The following is a 22,331-nucleotide window of genomic DNA, read 5'->3' as shown; positions in this document are numbered from 1 at the left end:
CTGCATGACCTTGGCAAGTCACTGAGCCTCGCCACGCCCCTAAAAAGAAACACAGCACTGCCTCGTAGAGCTGTTGTAATACAGGCCTGAGTGGGTCAGCACCTGTAAAGGGCTTCTAGGGTGCAGGCATACACTAAATCGTCAATACGCAGAGGCTGCTATTATTATTATAAGGGATGTGGGGGCTTATGTGATCAAGGTCAGGAATGTAGATCATGAAAATGACCTCTGAGGTTGTGGGGATACCAAACTGGGTTTATAACCCATGCTCAGCCCTTTGTGGTACTGGTGCTTGAGCTGACAGTGGAGAATTATGAGGCTGAAGCTGGATGTGGCTGGAAAATGTCTGTGGTCATGGGTGTCTGTGGATATGGGATGGAGAGCAGTGAGGTCCATGCCATCTGACTGTCTTCCTGGGGTGCAGTGAAGGACACATGGTCTTGAGAGAAGAGTGGAGAGAGTGAATGACCCTCTCTGAGTCATAAAAGGTTGCGGTATGTATGATGGTGGATAGCTTTTCCCACTTCCTGCGGCTGAAGGGAGAGCAAAGGGAAGAAAATGGTTTCATGTGGGACACTCAGAACTTGTGACGGGAACATGATCTTTTCTGATAGTGAGCCTTGTTGGACATGAATAAAGGGCCTGAGGAAGGTGGTAGGGTCCACGTTTTCAAGAGAGTCTCTCTCTCCCCTATTGATGGGAGTGCGGGGATATCCTGGCCTTGAATAACCTTTTCAAGACCTTTGACTGTAAGGGTTCATGGAGAATTAGAACGACAAAGAAGAAGAGGTAGGGGGTAAATGAGCCTTCTGAGTCAAAGTGAGCTCTTTAAACCACAAGGGGCGTGATGGCGTGTTGGGTGAACACAGCTGAGCAGGCTGTGTGTTCCTGCTGTTCTCTGGCCTTAGCTTGGGGCTTCCCCTTCACCCAGGCTTTGACACATCCTCAGAGATGTCTGGGATGTGAGTGTTCTTACCCTGGTGCTGGCTCCTGCATCTGGCTCTGTGTGCTTTAGTCACTGGCTGGGGCTGGGGTTGGGCAGCTCGTGTCAGAGTGTGACAGTTTGCCTGCCCTGACAGCCATGAACCAGATGCTATGACATTTTTCCCCGAGTTGATGCTCCCTCAGTCCCTAAAATTAATAACCTCAATTTCTGTGGCTACCACTATGATAATATCAAGTTTTTGTCTGTTTAATTCTTGCTAGGAGGTCACCCACTGTAGTTTTCTTCTGGAATCATTTTATGTTTACCTCTCCTTCTTGTCACTCAGTTTGATCTTATTTTTATCATTATAAATAGAACATTTAGTGGGCAGAGACCATGTCTTTTTATTCAGCTTTAGTGTAGGTCCTAGTAGAGCACTAAAAGTCATGCAGTCTTTTTATCCTTCCCTCCTTCCTTCCTCCCTTCCTTCCTTCCTTCCTTCCTTCCACTCACCTCTCCATCCATCTATCCATCCATCCATCCACTCATCAATCAGCCTGTCAATCTTCACACTATAGACCCACCTGTCCATTCATCCATCTGTCTGTCCATCTATCTGTCCATCCAGCTCACCCATTCATCCATCTGTTTATCCACTGATCCACTCACCTATCCATCCATCCATCCATCCATCCACCCATCCATTCATCCATCCATCCATTCATTCACCCATCTACCCACCCATCCCACTTCAAAGACTCTGAACACAAGGGTGATCCATTCATGAAAGATTTCATAGTTAACGGGGAGCTATAGAATGTTCTAAAGAAAAGCAGTCACCTTTCTAATGGATACCATATTTTAGAAAAACTCCCTAGGCAAGAGTGTGTCAGGAGGAGTCAGAGGCATACACCATCCTCCAGAGCCTGGCCCTCACCCAACAGTAAGGACTAAGAAGCATCTCTGTAGGGTCTTGTACCCACGAGGGCTTGGGGTGGGGACTAAACTGAATGGGATTGGATGGAAATGGAAGTACTCTGACAATGATCGCACTGAGACTTCTGCCTTGTCAAGAGGCATGGAATAATGGAGGGTAGAGTGAGGGGAGGAGATGGGTTCCCTAGAGTAATGTCTTGAAAATGTGTGATGCTCACAAGTGTGTGTATCATTGAAATTCAGGAGGCAAAGTTGACTGATGTTTATTCCGTTGACACTTTTGTGATGTGGCCAGTCATTTGGTATCACAGAGAGTTGGAGCACTGAAAATGGAGCTCATCCTGTGTCAGTTGTATACTTGTCTTTTTAGACGTGTATGCTTTGAGGAAGTAGATTCACATTGCTCATCTCGTTCTACTCAGGTTGGCATTATTCTTTCTCTAGCGTCCTCACACATACATACACAGGTGTAAGGGGCAGAGTAGCAGGACTTGTTCCAATGCCGGGGAAGACCCATGGGATGGATAAAGGGTTTGAGCTGGGTGAGCCTCAGAGGGGCCATCTGTGAAATAGTTTCCAGTTTTCTGGTGTAGAAACTTCTTCCCCAGGTTGACCGCCAGAGGGTAGCAAATACCACTAATGACTTGCAGATTATTTTTCTTTTCTATTTCTTTGCTTTTGTATGGAAGAAAAGGCTGGGATTTTGTTGCTCTCATCAGTTTAGCGCCTTGTCAGCTATGAGTGCTGATTATTACAAAGTGGTCAATATAAGGAGAATGGGGGTGCATCAGCTGAGTAACCGTCTGGCTCAAGACCAAGATTGTATGTAGGATGCAGTTATCTGGATGACTCTTCAGGATATAATTTGACTCACAAATGTCTTAAAAAATAAGTTTGCAGCATTTGGGGCGGGCGTGAAAATGGTGAAAAATTTTATCTGTGGTGTTTCCATGGCAGTTTGCATTTTTAACAACTGAAATTTAAACATTGATTCTTTAAAAGGCACATCTGCTGCCTTTTCCCTCAAAGAGCAAAGAGCTAAGGATCCAGTACAACTACAGAGAAGGAGCACATGACGTGAATTTTTGAAGTGGTTATTTTAAAGAATTACCGTTTCGAATGTACTTCGATTCTGTGAGCCCATGTTGGATGAGACGCTGTGGGTAAGTGAGCGGAGCCGACCGGGAGCAGGTGTGTGCCCCCCGGGAGCTCCTGGTGTAGCCAGGGAACTGAGATACTTCAGCACTGTGAGGGGCTCCCTGTGAGGAGGCCTCCAGGGGTTACACTGGCAGGAGGGGAGAGGGCGTGGCGATGGTATGGAGAATAACCCTTCATAGAAGGAGCCCTGAGATTTTTATGGTTGGAAGCGACCTCAGAGATAAGAGTCCGGTGCAGCCATTTCTAAATGAGGTCTCCGGGTCTCTCAGGCACAAAGACCTAGAAGTTGACCTCCAGCCCTCCAGCACTGAGCAAAGTCTCCAGGTCACATCTGCAGGTGGACAGCCCGCGAGCGCAGGTGGTATATGGAGTTTTTCCGTGCCGTAGGAGAGGAAAGCCTTGGGCATCCCTCCCCCTTTGATGTGGCCAAGGAATGTGAGATGTCTGTGACTCTGAGAACATTTCAAGGAACAGAGCTCTCGTGAACTAAGTCATCAGAGGCTGAGAAAACCTTGTAGGAAACCCCAGTCTCCTCAAACCCTGCACTGTGGCCGTGGCGGCGCTGAGAGCGGCGGTGACGCTGTTGCCAGTGTAGACTGCTTCCAAGCTGCTCTGAGCCCGGGTCCTGCCTCGGGCTTGCCTTCCTCGGCTCTCGCAGCCCGCTCACCTAGGACAGGTAGAAAGAGCGCCCAGGCTGCGGCTGTGAGGAGCGTCATCGGCCTGTTGTCCGTCTCCGGGGAGCATCATTTGCACCAGCCGGGAGGTCAAGTGTGGATGATGAATGGCTGGCTTGCTGTCCTTAGGAGCTTGTCTACCGGAAACTTGATACTCCGTGTAGCACAAATGCCCGTGCAGGCCTCCGTACCTTTTCCTTCCTCCACATTTCATTAACTCCATTCTTCCGTCCCTGTGGATGAATCTGTGCGTTGGTAGGCTCTCAGAGAAAAAGGCGACAGGAGCTCAAGCCGTCACCAGATAATAACTCCACGTACTGAGTGCCTCCCTGAGCGTTTTATACGTCGTCACTCCTTTAGTTGTCACGGCAGCCCTGTGAGATGGGTGCCGTCACCATCCCCGTCTTCCAGATGAGAAAACGGAGACATGGAAAAATGGTAACAGCTCGCGCTGGGTCCACCGGGCCTCACAAGGCGGCAGCCCGCCGCTGGGGTCCTGCCCTTTGCCCGCACCGGGATGGCTTTTTCAATCCTCAAGCAAGGAGTTCTGTGAGCCCGGCCCGGACCCTGCTCACCGACACCCTGGGACCACTTTGGCGCACGATCGTATTTGCTTTGGTTAACCAAACCAAACCAAAAATTAAAAAAGGAATTTGTCTCCATTTAAAAACGTGGCAGTTCCACTGAGACTGGGATCTGGCAGATGCCAAATGGTTAGCGGCTGGGCCAGAATCCCGGCTTCTTTCTCCACTGTGGCCTGGGACCTGATTTGTTTTTTAGCGGCACTGTCTACTTTGCATGATCGCCGTGTGTCACAGTGGTCCTGAGCATCCATCTGTCTGTGTGCTGGGAGCAGGACTGGGGAGGGGAGACAGGCTGACCCAGCCTTTGTATCCAGTGTCCTTCTTTTATGGGCCAAAGGTCCATTCATAGTGAACATTTGTTGAGTGTGTACAACTCTGAGCTCAGTTCAGTGGGACGATTTTTATTTTTATTTTATTTAATTTTTTTAAATGTTTATACTTTTGAGAGAGAGAGAGACAGAGGCAAAGAGAGAGAGAGAGAGAGAGAGAGCACGAGTGGGGAGGGGCAGAGAGAGAGGGAGACACAGAATCTGAAGCAGGCTCCAAGCTCTGAGCTGTCAGCACAGAGCCTGATGTGGGCTTGAACCCATGAACCACGAGATCATGACCTGAGCTGAAGTCGGACACTTAACTGACTGAGCCACCCAGGTGCCCCTGTGTAATTATTTTTAATTTTTAAGAGCTCTTTCTCTTAACTATTCATTTTCTATAGGTATATGTTTTTGTTTTTTAGATGCAGTAATTCTGTAATCTCTCTATAGAGATCAGTTGGAGATTTTTTTCAGAGTTCTCTTCTCTAAATTCTCAGTTTTTTTCCCCTACAGGGTCAGTTGGGATCAAGTAGAGAGAGAGAGGATTGGGGGGCATAGAGACTGGAACTCATCAATTACAATCAATGTGAGGTTAGTGCTAAGATGGGGTTATTAGCAGGACCAGGCCAAGGGCCACCAGGCTCAGCGTAAGCCATTCAGAGGAGTGTTCCCCCAAAGACTTTACACTGACTTTTCAAGGATAAGTAGAAACTGCTTGGGAAATAAAGTGGAGGAAGAACATTCCAGGCAGAGGGGAGACCATGCATGAAGGCACAGGGGGTAAACCAATGAAGCCCATTGTGGATGAACAGAAGGCTCTGTGTGGCCAGAGTTCGTATGGCCTGCTTGAGAAGTCATAGTGGTTACCCACCCCCCTAACCAAGCTGGCGGGTAAGCTGGGGCCATAATGGAAAAGGGCTCGTGAGCCATGGAGAACCTGCGAAGGAAGGGTTGCATGCGGGGTAAGAACGTGACCAGAATTGCATTTTAGATAGACTGTCATGGCAGATGGGTGGAAGATAGAGAGGGTGAAGGGTCCAGAGTTGGGACTAGGATAGTGGTCCAAGTAAGACATGCTACACCGTTGGTATGGAAGGGGTGAGGGAAAGAATAAGGTGTTTATGGGAAGGACAGAATAGAGAGGATATTGGAGATGATTAGATGTGAGAGACCAAGGATGACAGCAGGTCTGGCTTTGGTGACTGCGTGACTTGAATTCATTCAGGGAGTTAAGAAGGAGTTGCCTCCTCTGCTCCCACCGATAGAAAGTTTCCTTTAAATATACACCTGGCTTGACTCTACCCTTTACTTATACTACCACAGGGGTTGTGCGGTGACCTACCTCGCTGGAAAGCTGGAGATCAATACCTTGGCATTTTTGGAGGCCTGCTGTCACCCTTCCCCCTTCCTCAAGGAGCTGGTGTTGAGGGCTGGCCCCTTCTCATGGGGAGGCCTTGCTGTCTAGCGTTGCTGGGACTGCACGGACAAGTGCGTCTGAGGCTGGGCTGCGGTATGAGCGAGTCCGCTTCCTCTAGCCTGGCTTGAATCAATAAGAAAGGCGATATTTTGGCCTGTGTCCACTGTTACTTGCTTTATTTCTCAATTAGCATAAAAGCCAGGTGGGGGTGCCTTGTAAAACGCAATGTAGGGACCATAAAAGGGAGGGATGTTGGCCATATTTAAGCACAGTCCCCTGCTCCTGTGAGGATATGTGGCCCTACTACATTATTACACGGTTTAGGGTAGGGGGAAATCCTGCCTGCGTTGTAGGGAATCCCTCTGGATGAGACTTGACCACAGTTTGGAGACGTGTGGCTGGAGCAGGAAGACGTAAACTGAAGAATGGACACTCCCTGCCTGCAAGGTTGGCCCTGGGTGGAGTGCCTGAGGGCTTCTATGGAATCACCTCTATTTGCTGCTCAGAAAACTCAGAAGCAAGTAGGTCTTGCCTGGGGTGCCTGACCTGGGAGGTCAGTCTTTGGGAATGTCAGCTTTAAGAGAGGAGGATCTGTGTCTTCTTGGTCACTGTTGTCCCCTCTGAACTTAGGACAGGGGTTGGCACTAAGTAAGCACATAGTGAATGAATGGATGGATGGATGGATATAGGGATGAAGGGAAGGCTTCTTTGATGGAGAAGAAGTCAGTCCAGATGACAGCTCCATGGAGATCAGATGCATGTCATTTGGTGGCATTTTAAATGAATTAAGGGCAGTGGACCCTGATCTGAATCTTTAAAAAAATTAAAAGCAGATATTCTCCATTTCTTCTGTGTGTGTACCAGACTTTCATTTTATAACTCTGGAGCTTGCCCACATCAGGGTATATTCAGTCCATGAAGGCGTCTATACAGGCAGAGACTATTTGGGGTTTTTTTATTTCCTGCAGAGCTCATTTGCTCCCTGGCTCACCCTTGCAGATTGCTCATGGGTGAGCCTCATGGGTCTGACGACATTGTCAGTGTGACTGGAGTGCTATTCTGGGCAGATGACGCACAGGTCTGGGGATGGTCTCTCATTCTCTAGAGATGGCCGAGTAACAGGATTAAAGCTTCAGAGCACGGCCCCGGTCCCAGCCTGGAGGAGCCGGGTTAAGGGGGATTCTTTCTGGGCGACAGAAATGATCTCATACTCAGCACTACAGATCCGACTGAAGTTCCTCCGACGGGCCACACCTTGGAACATCTGGGCTCTGCCCATGACTTCCCCATCTCCTTTGCCATTCAGCCATTCTGTCCAAGGGTAGCTGTCCTTTCCTCAGGAAATTTCCCCGCCCTTGCAGCTGCCCTTCCTGCGTGGAGCCCTCACGGCACCTCGCGTGTGGGGCCCCAGATGTCAACTGTTGCCTGCTTCTCCGTCTGGCAGTTAGACTGGCATCTGCTAGAGGACGGGGGGCCTCACGCAGCGGCAGGTGCCGAGAAGGCCCTCGATAAATATCTGTGAACTGATTCAGCCCCGGGGACTCCCCAGCCCCTCACCAGCATCTTTGCTCTAAGGAAGTCCAGGAGCAGGGAAAGGGAGCTGCCATGTGCTGACCGCTCACTGACGGGCCAGACGCGCGATGCTGCGTGTGCATTTTCTCACCCAGCGCTCATGACAGCTCTACCCTGGTTCCCACTTTACAGATGAGAAGACAGAGGCCCTGTGAGCTAAGGTAGCTTGGCAAGGGCACACGGCTCATGTGGGGCAATGCAGTGTTGTGCCCACCTCGCCCTCGAATGGCTTGAGGGTCCCTCTTGAACAGCTCTTGTCAAAGACCCCCTTTTAAAAAAATCTTTCTCTTGGGGCGCCTGGGTGGCTTGGTCGGTTAAGCGTCCGACTTCAGCTCAGGTCATGATCTCACGGTCCGTGAGTTCGGGCCCCACGTCGGGCTCTGTGCTGACCGCTCAGAGCCTGGAGCCTGTTTCAGATTCTGTGCCTCCCTCTCTCTCTGCCCCTCCCCTGTTCATGCTCTGTCTCTCTCTGTCTCAAAAAGAAAGAAACGTTAAAAAAAAAATTAAAAAAAAAATAAAAAATCTTTCTCTTTTTACCTGAAGTATAGTTGACATACGATAGTATATTAGCTTCAGGTATACAACACAGTGATTTGACATTTACGTACTTTACTCTGCACTCAACGGGAAGTGTGGCCACCGTCTGCCACCCTGCAAAGTTATTATAATATCACTGACTATCTTCCCTATGTTGTACTTTTCATCCCCGAGACTTATTTATAACTGGAATTTTGTAACTTTTAATCCCCCTCACCTGTGTCGTGCCCCCCTGCCCCTCCTCTCCGGCAACCACCAGTTTTTTTTTCTCTGTCCTTAATGAGTCTTTCTGTTTTTTTTGTTTGTTCATTTGTTTTGTTTTTTGGATCCCATATGTAAGTGAAATAAGACGCCATTCGTCTTTCTCTGTCCGACTTATTTCACTTAGCATAATACCCCCTAGGTCTATCCGCATCATGAATCGCAAGATTTCGTCCTTTTCATGGCTGAATCCATTGTGGTATTTACGTACCACATCTTCTTTGCCTGGTCATCTATCGGTGGACACTTAGGTTGCTTCCATATCTTGGCTGTGGTAGACAATGCTGTAACAATAGCACATGTCTTTTTGAATTAGTGTTTTTCTTTTTCTTCCGGTAAATACTCAGAAGCGGAATTACCGGGTCGCACATATTTCTGTTTTTAATTTTTGAGGAACCTCTATACTGTTTTCCATAGTGGCTGCACCAATTTGCGTAAGGGTTCCGTTTTCTCCACATTCTCGCAAACACTTATGTTTTTTGTCTTTTTGATAGTAGCCATTTTGACTGGTGTGGGAGGATATCTCATTGTGGTTTTGATTTGTGTTTCCCTGATGATGAGCGATGTTGAGCATCTTTCCATGTTTTTGTTGGCCATCTGCATGTCTTCTTTGGAGAAATGTCTGTTCAGGTCTTCTGCCCATTTTTAAATCAGATTGTTTGTTTTCTTTGGTGTTGAGTTGTATGAATTCTTTATACGCTTTGGATATTAACCCCTTTTCAGAAATACTGTTTGCAAATGGCCTCTCCCATTCAGTGGGTTGGCTTTTTGTTTTGTTGATGGTTTCCTTTGTTGTGCAACAGCTTTTTAGTTTGATGTAGTCCCAGTTTTTTAATTTTTGTTTTTGTTGCCCTTGTCTGGGGAGAAAGATCCAAAAAAATATTGCTAAGACCAATGTCCAACAGTTTAGTGCCTATGTTTCCCTTTAGGAAATTTATAGTTTAGGTCTCACATTTAGGACCCTATCCATTTTGAGTTTATTTTTGTGTATGGTATAAGAAAGAGGTCTAGCTTCATTCTTTTATATGTAGCTGTCCAGTTTTCTCAACACCACTTATAAAAGATAGTCTTTTTTCCACTGTATATTCTTTTTTTTTAAGTTTATTTATTTTCAGAGAGAGAGCGAGCACAAGCAGGGGAGGGGCAGAGAGAGGGAGAGAGAGGATCCCAAGCAGGCTTTGCATTGCCAGTCCAGATCCTGATGTGGGGCTCAAACTCACGAACTGTGAGATCACGACCTGAGTCGAAACCAATAGTTGGACACTTAACCGACTGAGCCACCCAAGTGCCCCTTCTCATTGTAAATTCTTGCCTCTTTGTTGTATATCAATTGACCATATAAGTGTGGGTTTGTTTCTCAGTTCTCTATTCTGTTCTATTGATTTATGTGTCTATTTTATTTTTATGCCAGTACCATGCTGTTTTGAATAATATAGCTTTGTAGTATTGTTTGAAATCTGGGCTTGTGATTTCTCCAGCTTTGTTCTTCTTTTTTTTGAGATTGCCCTGGCTGTTTGGGGTCTTTTGTGGTTGCATACAAATTTTAAGATAGTGGTTCTAGTTCTGTGAAAATACTGTTGCTATTTTGATAGGGATTGAATTGAATCTGTAGATTGCTTTGGGTAGTATGGATATTTTCACAATATTAATTCTTTCATTCTATGGATGTGTTCCATTTATTTGTGTCCTCTTTAGTTTGTTTCTTCAGTGTCTTATAATTTACAGAGTACATGTCTCTCACCTCCTTAAATTTATTTTTTAAATTAAATTATTCCTAGATATTTTATTTTATTGTAAATAGAGTTATTTTCTTAATTTCTCTTTCTGCTAGTTTGTCATTAGCGTAGAGAAACAATATACAGAAGTTTCTGTATATTAATTTTGTATCCTTTAACTTAGCTGAATTCATGTATTAGTTCTGAAAGTTTTTTGGTGGAGTCTTTAGGGTTTTCTAGATGTGGTATCATGTCATCTGCAAATAGGGACAGTTTTACTTCTTCGTTACTAATTTGGATGCCTTTTAATTTCTTTTTCTTGTCTTATGGCTGGGTCTAGGACTTTAAGTGCGACATTGAATAAAAGTAATGAGAGTGGACAACCTTGTCTTGTTTCTGGTCTTAGAAAAAAAAAGCTTTTGGCTTTTTACCTCTGAGTATTATGTTACTGTGGATTTGTCATATATGGCCTTTAGTATGTTGAAGTGTGTTTCTTCTATACCCACTTTTTCTTTTAAGATTTTTATTTTTTTAAGTAACTTCTACACCCAATGTGGGGCTTGAATCCATGACCCTGAGATTAAAAGTCACACGCTCCACTGAGTCAGCCAGGCGCCCCTATGCCCACTTTGTTGGGAGTTTTTATCATGAATGGATATTCAATCTTGTCAAAAGTTTTTTTTCCCCCTGTGTCTATTGAGATGATATGATTTTTATCCTTCATTTTGTTATCGTGGTATATCACATTGACTTAATTGCAGATATTGAATCATCGTGTCTCCTGAATAAATCCCACTTGATTGTGGCAAACGCTCTCAAACATATTGTTGAATTAAGTTTGCTAATATTTTGTTGATGACTTTTGCATCTATGCTCATCAGGGATATTAGGCTATAATTTCCTTTTACTTTTTTTTTTTTTTTTTTTGTAGTGCCTCTGTCTGATTTTGGTATCAGGGTAATGCTGGTTTTTAAAATGAATTTGGAAGCGTTCCTTCCTTTTCAATCCATTAAATCTTCTTAAAATATTTGGTAAAATTTACTTGTGAAGCCATCTGGTCCCAGACTTTTGTTTGTTGGGAGTGTTGTGATTACTGATTCAATTTCATTACCAGTAATTGACCTATTCAGATTTTCTATTTTTTTCTTATTCTGCCTTGGAAGATACATGTTTTTAGGAATTTATCCATTTCTTCTAGGCTGCCCAGTTTGTTAGTGTAAACTTTTTTGTAGCTGTCTCTTAATCTTTTGTATTTCTGCAGTGTGAGTGGTAACTTCTTTTTTTTTCCTTCCTGATTTTATTTATTTGCATCCTCTCTCTTTTCTTATTGATGAGTCTGGCTAATGGTTTATCAATTTTGTTTATCTTTTCAAAGACCCAGCTCTTAGTTTCATTAATCTTTTCTACTGATTTTTTTCAGTCACTATTTAATTTATTTTCATTCTAATCTTTATTATTTCCTTCCTTTTACTAACTGTGATCTTTGTTCTTCTTTTTCTTTTACATCCTTTGGGTGTAAGGTTAGATTGTGTATTTGATCTTTGTTTCTTGAGATGGGCCTGTATTGCTATAAATTTTCCTCTTAGAGCTGCTTTTGTTACATCCCAAAGATTTTGAACCACTGTGTTTTCATTTTCATTTGTTTCAAAGTTGGTTTTTTTTTTTTTTAATTTCCTCTCTGATTTCTTCATTGACCCATTAGTTGTTTAGTAGCATGTTTTTTAATCTGCATATGTTTGTGTCTTTTCCAGTTTATTTCTTGTAATTGCTTTCTAGTTCTTTACTGTTGTGGTCAGAAAAGATGCTTGATATGATTTGTCTTCTTAAATTTATTGAGACTTGTTTTGTGGCCCAACATGTGATCTGTCCTGGAGAATGTTACATGTGCATTTTAAAAGAATGTGTATTCTGCTATTTTTGCTTGGAATGTTTCGTATATATCTATTAAGTCCATCTAGTCTAATGTATCATTCAAAGCCACTGTTTCCTTATTGATTTTGCGTCTGGATGTTCTATCCATTGATTTAAGTAGGGTGTTAAAGTGCCTATTATTATTATATTACTGTCAATTTCTCCCTTGATGTCTGTGGATATTTGCTATATATATATTTAGGTGCTCCTATTTGGGTACATGGATATTTACAATTGTTATATCCTCTTGTTGGCCTGATCCCTTTATCATTAGCAATGCCTTTCATTACCTCTTTTTACAGTCTTTGTTTTAAAGTCTGTTTTGTTTTGTCTAGTATGTGTTGCTGCCCCAGCTTTTTTTTTTTTTTTTTTTTTGCGTACATTTGCATGGAATATCTTTTTCCATTCCTTTACCTTCAATCTGTATCTGTCTTTAGGTCTGAAGTAGGCAGCATATACATAGATCTTGTTTTTCTATCCATTCAGTCGCTACTTGAAAGACCCTCTATTTTGAGGCTGCACTGGAGAAGGAGTGTCAGACAAGGGGACCCAAAGTGCAGCAGCTTAGGGCACCTGGGTGGCTCAGTCGGTTAAGCATCTGACTTTAGCTCAGGTCATGATCTCATGGTTTGTGAGTTTGAGTCCCACATCAGGTGAGCACAGGCCCTGCTTTGGGTGAACCCGAGCCCCACTTCTTGTGAACACGAGCCCCACTTCTGATGAGACCCACTTCTCTCTCTCTCTCTCTTTTTCTCTCCCTCTCTCTCTCCACCTTCACTTACTTGCACCCCCTCTCTCTCAGTAAACACACACACCCACACAAACACACATATACAAAGTGTGGCATCTTAGATTTCTGGAAACTTTCATGCCTCTTGCTTGGATAAACACTGACCTTTGAGCCCACTTGGCCCAGGTGATATTCTGAGGATTAGATCCTGTCTATCTCTAGGTTTTTGGGAATGATCTTAGACTCAAACTTGATTTTTGTTGGCAGGGACATCATAGGTCAGGCAGTCAGGGTGATGGGCATTAGCACCAAAGCGACCCTATTGGGCCATGATTTCTTGATTAATTTTCATCTGATGAGAATGTTGTGGTGAGTAGACTTTTTAAAAATATTTGCATATCTCATTTCTTTGTCTAATTAGCATTGTAAGAACAATGTCCCAGTTTTCATGCTTGAATAAATAACTGTCATGGTATAAGGCGCTAAGGGGCTGGTTCACCACAGCGCTTTCTCTTTCTTGCATTTGGCATCTGATCTACGCTTTGTTTCAATGCACACTCCAGACATTTCTTTTAAAAGAACTCCTCTTGTCAGCCAAATAATACCTTCTCCTGCCATGAGAGATCTCCTAAATTTAGAGGACAGTTTTGTCCTTGTCGTGGCACAACGCTGAGCATCAGATCACAAGAGGCGCTTAATACAAAAGTATACTCTGCGCCTACACTCCGGTTTTAAAGTAAGTGGAATTTAAAAATGGGGGAGTTAGTTTAAGGACGGCCTTTCTTCTGACACAGCTTCACTTTCATATATGACCTTACAAATCTTCTCGTTTATTTGCTTTAGTCTACTATACAGGCCAAAGACATGACCATATTGTATGTTGTGGAGGACAGAGCATAATAAAAGTCCTTGCACTTAAGGGGTTTTCAGTCCTGCTGGAAGAGCAGGGTGGAGACCTGAAAGGATCCTACACCGACATTGGTGTCCTGGGAGCACGTTGAAGCTTGTAACGAGCACAGCTGACTTGGCTACCATGCTGCAGTTAGAGGCCAGCTGGGTGGGCATGGGGAGAACACATTGGGTTTTAAGAAGCATAATTTTCAGAACATTGGAGGGGATAGTTCTGCTCACTGCCTGGAGTAAGGTTGATTTCTGGACTTGGTTTGTAAATCGAGACCCAGACAAATGGAGCCAGTCTGGAGACGATACCCAGGATAGTAAAAGGATTTGACACCACGCCGTGCTAGGAACTACTAGAACATCTGGGGGCATTTAGCCGGGAAGAGAGAAGATCTTGGGATGGAGAGGCAGGATAGCAACCATCTAATAAACTGGGGCTATCGGAGGCAGCTGGGAAGCAGGTTCGGATCAGATGATGGAGGGCTTTTCTTGCTTTGTTAAAGATTTTGCATTTTATTATTATTATTTTTTTTGGCAATGGGGCTCTACTGATGGTTTGTAAGGAAGGAAGTGATGAGAATTAGCTTGCAGTCCAGGGAACACCTTGGTTTAGAATGGAGAACACAGAGGAGGAACAGGTATAGGGAGGAAAGCATGAGTTTGCAGAAGCATCAGGCAGGAGTGGGGAGGCTCTGGGATGCATTGGCCGAAGCTGGGAAGAGTAGGTGACATCGTGCAGGAAGAAATAGTCATGAGGGACTCTGGAAAAGCCTACGTTTAAAGGATAAGCTAAAGGGCATGGTGGGGGAATGCAAGAGATTGGTCAGGAAGTGGGAAGAAAACTAGAAGATTAAATCTTTGCGGAAGGCAAGAGGAGAGAATTTCAAGAAGGAATGTGTGGCCAGTGAATCCACAGTAATCATCACCATTTGGTGAATGACGTTCATTTTTTGAGTACCAGCCATTTTGCTAAGTGTTCCCCATACCCCATTTCCTTTCATTCTTATAGGAGTTCCACAAGGGAGACCAGAATGTTGATATTCTATAGATAAGGGGCTGAGGACCAGGGTATTAGGCTTCGTGGGAGACAGAATGTTGGCTTTAGTGTGAGACAAGCTGTTTGAGTTCCACCTCTGCTTTTATTAGCTGCACATACTTGTACAGATTACTTGGTTTTTCTTCTCTAAACAACATATAATGGCCCAGTTTCCTGAGGATGTTGATGGGATTCCATAAGCTATCGTCTTATTTTAAGTGATGTCCTTCACATGGCGCCCAACATGCAGGGGTCCCTCCATAGGCTTTAGCACAGTCTTGGTTATTCCCCAGTGTTACCTACCTGGTAAGTGGTGGAGTTGAATTTGAACTCCTGCCTGTGTGGGACCATATCCTGTGTCATGCCTTCAAACAAGGGAGGTGATATGGGACCAGAGTTGAAATGCCTGTGGGGTGGAGGAGTGGTGTTTTAGAGGTAGGAGTAACTTGAGCATGTCTGAACCCAGAGGGGAAAGAGGAAGTAGGAAGGGAGAGATCGATGCTGCCAGAGAGAGGGGGATTGCCTGGTGGGAAGGTCACAGGGAGACATATGACAAGCCATTAATACACGGATGGAGGAATGATGCTGAAGCCAAAGCAGATGTTTCTTCTTTAGAGACAGGAGGGACAGAAAGTCTGAAGAGAGGAGGAGACAAAGAATCTTCCAGCAGGGGCAAAAAAATTGAGAACACTCTAACCAACTATTTCTATTCTCTCAGGAATGCAGAGTTAAGTCAAGGTATGAGGAAGAAGATCAGGGGTGAGTCGGAAACTTTGCACCAGGATGCCCAGTGTTTATAGCCCTGGAAGGTGATAGGGTGGGAAGAAGAGAGGCAAAAAAGAAGAGGGCTTGTGGAGATCATTGAAGACCCAGTCTTGAGTGGCTTGCTGTGATGTAACACACATTTGTGACCAGGCAGTATGATGATGTAGGTAGTATTGGGGGCAGTGGTAGGGAAATGAGATGGTTGGATTGGTCCCGATTTGGAAATTGGGTTGCAGAAAAACAGAGTGAGATGATGGCTGCTGGGGAGGTGTGAAACAAGGGAGCCCGGGAGATGAGGGTGAGAGGGAATGGGACAAAGGGACGCTGGGTCTGAGGGAAATCTTTCCTCCTTCTGCCGTTGTTGAATACCCAGAGTATGTTAGGAACTTCTAATGAAGAACATATATGACTCACTTTCACATCTCATTTTCAAAAAAGTATAAGGCATCTGTATGGAAAATTTTGTGGAAAAAATGGCTGTCATACCTCCTAAGCTGGATTTTACTCAGACTGTTACGACAAGTGCAATCCATTAAACCTGGGCTCTCAAAATCCCTGGTGTCATGGTCATGTACCCCAGTCCTATGATCAGTCATTTTTCAAGGACCCCTGGTTCCTTTTGTTGGAGAATGGTTTTAGAAACCAAGATTTGGGTGCTAAGTGTTTTTGTTGCTACTAGAATGTTGTTACTTCCAGGGCCTCCCAGTTGATAGAGCAAGGAAATATGTCTTTATGCTAACCTATGTGTATACAGGTTTGTATCTGTTTGTATCTATATGAAGCTAAAATTGAGTTCATACTGATGTCTCAGCTCTAATCCATCACCACATGGATAGGATATATTCTAAACTTTTCCTCTAGATTGTCTGCCACCGCCTGCTTCAATGGTGAGAAACCTAGCTTCAGCCATTTGCCATCTATTTATTTAATTGTTCAATTCCAGTATGCATGCATGGTGGTTTCAGAATTGCTACCTCATTCGCCCATGGGAAACAATTTTATCATCCAGAGTACAGTGCTTATGTGCAGTTTATTTTGCTTTTAGCTTTACATTCTACACTCAATTCCTAAGTCACTTATTTCTGTACCTCTATCTCCCACTCCCTTCAGTGAGGTCGTTTCAGTAACTTTATCTCCCTCCCCCTTCAGCGAGGTGGTTTTCTACATTTGCGATAGATTCTTTTGTCACAGTCTGAATTCCATTCTGCAATCTCCTTAACTTTTACATGATTTTTTAAAAATTGCATACTTTCAGTTTAGTTTTTTGTGCTGTAAAGTTCTATGTGTTTTGACAAATATATAGTTTCATGTACCTACCATGACAATATCATCCAGAATAGTTTCACCACCCCCGAATAATAATACCCTGTGCTTCCCCGGTTTAGTTCACTCCCCTTCCCAAACCTCTGGCAACCACTAATCTGATTACCAGCTACAGTTTTACCTTTTCCAGAATGTCATGTACATATAATCACACAGCGTATAGCCTTTTTAGACTGGCTTCTCTCACTTGGCGATATGCATTTAAGATTCATCGATGTTCTTGCATGGCTTTTATTGCTAAATACTGTTCTACCTCGTAAAGGTACCACAGTTTTTTGTTTTTTTTTTTTACTGTTTACTTGTTATTTTTGAGAGAGAGACAGAGTGCAGATGGGGGAGAGGCAGAGAGACAGGGAGACAAAGAATTTGAAGGAGGCTCCAGGCTCTGAGCTGTCAGCACAGAGTCCGATGCAGGGCTCAAGCTCACGAACTGTGAGATCATGACCTGAGCCGAAGTCGGACGCTTAACCGACTGAACCACCCAGGCACCCCTAAAGGTACCACATTTGTTTTTAATCCATTCACCGATTGAAGGACATCTTGGTTGCTTCTAGTTTTTGGTAATTATAAGCTGCTATAAACATTTACATGTAGATTTTTGTGTGGATATAAGTTTTCAAATCGTTTGGCTAAATACCTAGGAGTGCTATTGCTGAACTGTGTGGTAGAACTATGTTCAGCTTTGTAAGAAACTGCCAAGCTGTCTTCCAAAGTGGCTCTGTCAGTTTGTATTCTTACTAGCAATAAATGAGAAAGTTCCTGTTGCTCTGGATTTTTGCCAGTTATTGTCAGTGTTTTGGATTTTAGCCATTCTAATAGGTGTGTGGTTGTATTTAATTGTTGTTTTAATTTGCATTTCCCTGATGACATATGAAGTTGAGCAGCTTTTCATATGCTTATTTTCTCTCTGTATATTTTTTTGGCAGTGTCTCTTTAAATCTTTTGCCCATTTTTGAGTTGTTTTATTGTTGAGTGTTAGAGTTGTTTGGCTATTTTGGATATCAATCCATTATCATATATGTGTTTTGCAAAGATTTCCTCCTAACTTACGGTTTTCATTCTCTTAACAAAGTATCTTTGATAGAGCAGAAGCTTTAAATTTTAAAAAAAGCTCGGTTGATTTATTTTTCTTTTATGGATTGTTTTTGTTGGTGTGTCCACAACTCAACATAAACCCAAGGTCATATAGATTTTCTCCTATGTTTTCTTCCAATAATTTAATGGCTTTGCATTTTACATTTAGGTTTGTGACCCATTTTAAGTTAATTTTGTTTAAGGTGTAAGATCTGTGTCTGTCTTTCTTTCTTTCTTTCTTTCTTTCTTTCTTTCTTTCTTTCTTTCGTTCTTTCTTTCATACATGGATGTCCAACTGTTGCAGCACCATTTATCAAAAAAGGTGATCCTTTCTCAGTTGAATTGCCTTTACAGCTTTATCAGAACTCAGTTGACTATATTTGTGTGGGGCTATTTATAGGCTCTCTGTTCAATTCCATTGATCTATGTGTCTGCTTTTTCTCCAATACCATGCTGTCTTAATTACTGGAGTCTTGAAATGAGATAGTATGCGTTCTTCAACTTTATTGTTCTTCCTCATTGTTTTTGGCTCTTCTAGGTCCTGTGCTTTTTTATATAATTTTTAGATTTGTCAACATCGATAGAATAATTTCTTAGGAACTTGACTGAGATTGTATTGGGATCTTAAGAATTGACAGATTAACAATATTGAGTCTTTTGATATATGAACATAGAATATCTCTCTATTTCTTTATATCTTCTTTGATGTTCATTTTTCAAAATCTTTTTTCCCCTTTCATTTGGATAATTTATATTAATCCATCTTCAAGCTCACTGACTTTTTTTTAATGTTTATTTTTCAGAGAGAGAGAGACAGAGCATGAGTAGGGGAAGGTAGAAAAAGAGGGAGACACAGAATACGAAGCAAACTCCAGGCTCTGAGCTGTCAGCACAGAGCCTAACGTGGGGCTCGAACTCATGAACTTTGAGATCATGATCTGAGCTGAAGTCGGACGCTTAACTGACTGAACTACCCAGGCGCCCCATCACTGACTCTTTAGGCATTTCGTTTCTGCTGTTAAGCCTATCCATAAACCTGTTTTATTTTCAGATATTGTGTTATTCCATACTAAAATATTCATTTGTTTTTTGTATTTATCTTTCATTTCTCTGGTGAAATTTCCTGTCTTTTCATTAATTAGAGTGTATTTTCTTTGATCTCATGGAATATGGTTATTGAGTTAACTCTTAACAACATGGGTTTGAATAGTACAGATCTACTTATACATGGATTAAAAAAATATGGCACAGTACTGTAAATGTATTTTCTTGCTTATGATTTTCTTAACATTGTCTTTTCTCTAGTGCACTTTATTATAAGAATACAATATATAATGCATATATCATCCAAGATATGTGTTAATTGACAGTTTATGTTATTGGTAAGCCTTTCAGTCAATAGTAATCTATTAGTAGTTTAGTCTTTGGAGAGTCAAAAGTTGTATGTGGATTTTCAGTTGTGCAGGGGGTTGGTGCCCCTAACCTCGGCATTGTTCAGGATCAACTGAATATTTTCTTGAAAGCCCTTATCTGATAATTTCAATATCTGGATCATTTTAAGGTAGGCACTTATTGAAAGTGAGATTTTCCTGGTTCTTCATAAAATGAGTAACTGTGGATTATATCCTGGGCATTATGAATATTATGTTTTGGGGACTCTGAGTTACGTTACATTCTTTTTTTTCCAAATGTTATATTCTTCTGAGGAAAGTTGGTGGTTTATTTTAGGAGACAATGAACTTGGTTAGACTCAAGGCCCAACCTTGAACTTTGTCTTAGCTTCTGTGGGTTTGTCTTAGTTCAACTCTTTAAGTTTTGCTGCACTGCTTTGTCCCTCCAATGCATGCTGGCCTCGTGGTCGGCCTGAGATTCATCCAGAGTTATTGCACAGGCTCAGGGGTTCCCCTTCTTCTACTCTTGCCTCTCTAGGATTTCTCCTCATACTCTTGTGACAGTAGTTGCCTTTACTTATTTTCCTAGTCCCTTTAGCCAGAAAAATAACAGGTTTTCTCTCAGTTTTAGCCACCCATGCTGCACTGCTCCTCAACCGTGGCCTGCGTTCAGGGGGAAAATAAACAGGAAAAAAAATTCGGGAAATTCACCCTGTGCCAGTGGCTACTCTGTAATCTATCTGTTTGTTTTTACTCTCCAGAATTCTCAGTAGTTGTTTTTTTGTATTTTGCCTAAAGTTTACAGCTGTGATCTGTGGGAGGGTTGACCTGGAAAGGGCTCACACTGCCATATTAGAAGTGAATTTCTGGGACGCCTGGGTGGCTCAGTTGGTTAAGCGTCCACCTCTTGATTTTGGCTTAGGTCGTGATCTCGTGGTTCATGGGATTGAGCCCCACGTCTGCGATGACAGCATGGAGGCTGCTTGGGATTTTCTCTCTCCCTCTCCCTCTCTCTCTTTCTGCCTACTCGTGGTCTCAAAAATAAATTATTACCTCAAAAATAAATAAATAAACATTAAAAAAAAGGAAATGAATTTCTGCCTGCTTTTTTCACCTAACATTATTTCTTGGAGATCTTCCCAAGTGAGCATACAGATGACTTCCTCAGTCTTTATAATAGTGCCTAGTGGTTCACTATAGGAGGACATTTATGTTGTTTCCAAAGTTTTGCTTTTAGAGATAATGCTGTATCAGTTGTCCTTGTACCCCTCTACTTTGCTCTGAGGTCGTGACGGAGAAATGTCTTGGGCCCTCAGCTAAGGTTTTTCTTGGAATCTTGAAAAACATTCATTCCTTTGGTAGCAGTATGATTTCTGTTTCCTCCTATGGTTGACTGAAGCCTGGGCCATGTTTCTGGGCATATCCAGTGGCAGGAAGATGTGGAGGAGAGGAGAGGTGATGAAGCATGCCAAGTATTCCAGAAGTCTTAGAGATTGCTCCCAAGCACTCAGCTCAGAAACATTAAGGAAGTCTGATGGAAAAGGACAGTGACAGCTCTGTCTCATCCCCACCTACCTGGGTGTTTTATTTGATTTACCATTTCTGAATTGGTGATTCATCAACAAACGATAAAAGGCCTCTTTGGACAAAAATGTAGCACGTTAAAGCAAAGCTTTCTCTCCTTGTCTGTCTCTCCTCCAATTCCTTTTATGCAATGGCCAAGGCGAATCTTTCAGAAGCATCACAGAGTCTGTCTCTACTTCATTCAGCATTTTCTGATTGTTTCCAGGATCACGTTCTCACTGTTTAGCATTGTACTCAAGACCCATCATACTCCAGTCCTAAATATCCCCAGGCATTCAATCACCTTGGTGACTTCCTGCCTAACTCAGATTCCTTACTAGTAAGCTATTGCTGATGCTGAGGTCCCCACATGATGCCCTCCCTGTTCTCCATAGCTATCTGAATCCTGCCGATCCCTTGAGACCCAGCTCAAGCCCCAGCTCCTTTGTGAAAGTTTGATCAACCTCTCTCACAACAAGATTACCCTCCTCTGAACTCTTGGAGTCTGGCACTTTACACAGTGGGTCGTGAAGCTATCTTCTTGGTTTATATTATGCTTTCTGAGCTCAGGGACCATGCCATGTACCTTTTTATGCCCTTCTTGGTGTCTTGTACACAATGGGCTTTTTATACACATTGATGATGGGTTGGAACCCTGTATTTCACATGCATTAAATGGGCAGTTTCCACACAGAGAGAAACATAACACAACTTTGTCATTGGTGGCCATTGAACCAAAACAATGCAATGGTCATCCTGGTATTACAAACATGTCAGATTAAAGTTTGAAGACATCCACATAGCCTTCTGAGTTTTGGGGATGTTGTTTTGCTCATTTCTCTCTTGACTTTTTAAAAATAGCAATTAGGATCTTTGGTGTGCAGTTTGTCCTGTAATCTTTTCTTAGGTTCTCAGAAAAACAACCCAGCTGGGTGCCTTGTACAGACATGTCCCCCTCACCACAGTGAGGAAGCAGAATGTTCTTGGCTGCTATGTGGCTATACCAGAACATGGAGGCCACAGGGAGGGCTGTTCTGTTGTCTGTCCGAGTCAAGGGGGAAAATACAGACTTCTGCGTGTTATGAACACAGCCAACTGCATATCCACATTAAAGAAAAGAAACAAACACAAAACCCATACTTTAGCAGATGTTCATTGAGCTCCTGCTGTACATCTGATACCGGGGTAGGTATGGGGCGGAAGATAAACATAAGTGGCAGAAAGGCAGGTGAGGTAGGCTTAGGGTCTTGGCTTTATCATCCGGCCACTGGGAGTCCCAGATGAGTCTTTCACAAGACTCAGTGGTGTGATCGTTGGCTCTGATTTTTCAGCTGAAGAAAAGAAACCCCTTCAAAAGCTCTCTCTTGTTCTTCCTGTGAGAAAAGGTGACGTTCTCAAGGCAGTGGCATGGGGCTAATAGGAAAGGACAGGACCCAGAGCAACTCATCTGGAGGTCTTGTTTCTTTTTTTTTTTTTTTTTTTTTCATCTGGAGGTATTGACTGGGGCTCGCGAGTGGTTGGGTGGGTGAGCTGAGGATGAGGGGGAGT

This window comes from Panthera uncia (genome assembly GCF_023721935.1).
Source record: "Panthera uncia isolate 11264 chromosome A3 unlocalized genomic scaffold, Puncia_PCG_1.0 HiC_scaffold_12, whole genome shotgun sequence".
Classification (NCBI taxonomy): domain Eukaryota; kingdom Metazoa; phylum Chordata; class Mammalia; order Carnivora; family Felidae; genus Panthera; species Panthera uncia.
The sequence above is the reverse complement of the archived record's forward strand: the minus strand, read 5'-3'. Positions refer to the sequence as shown.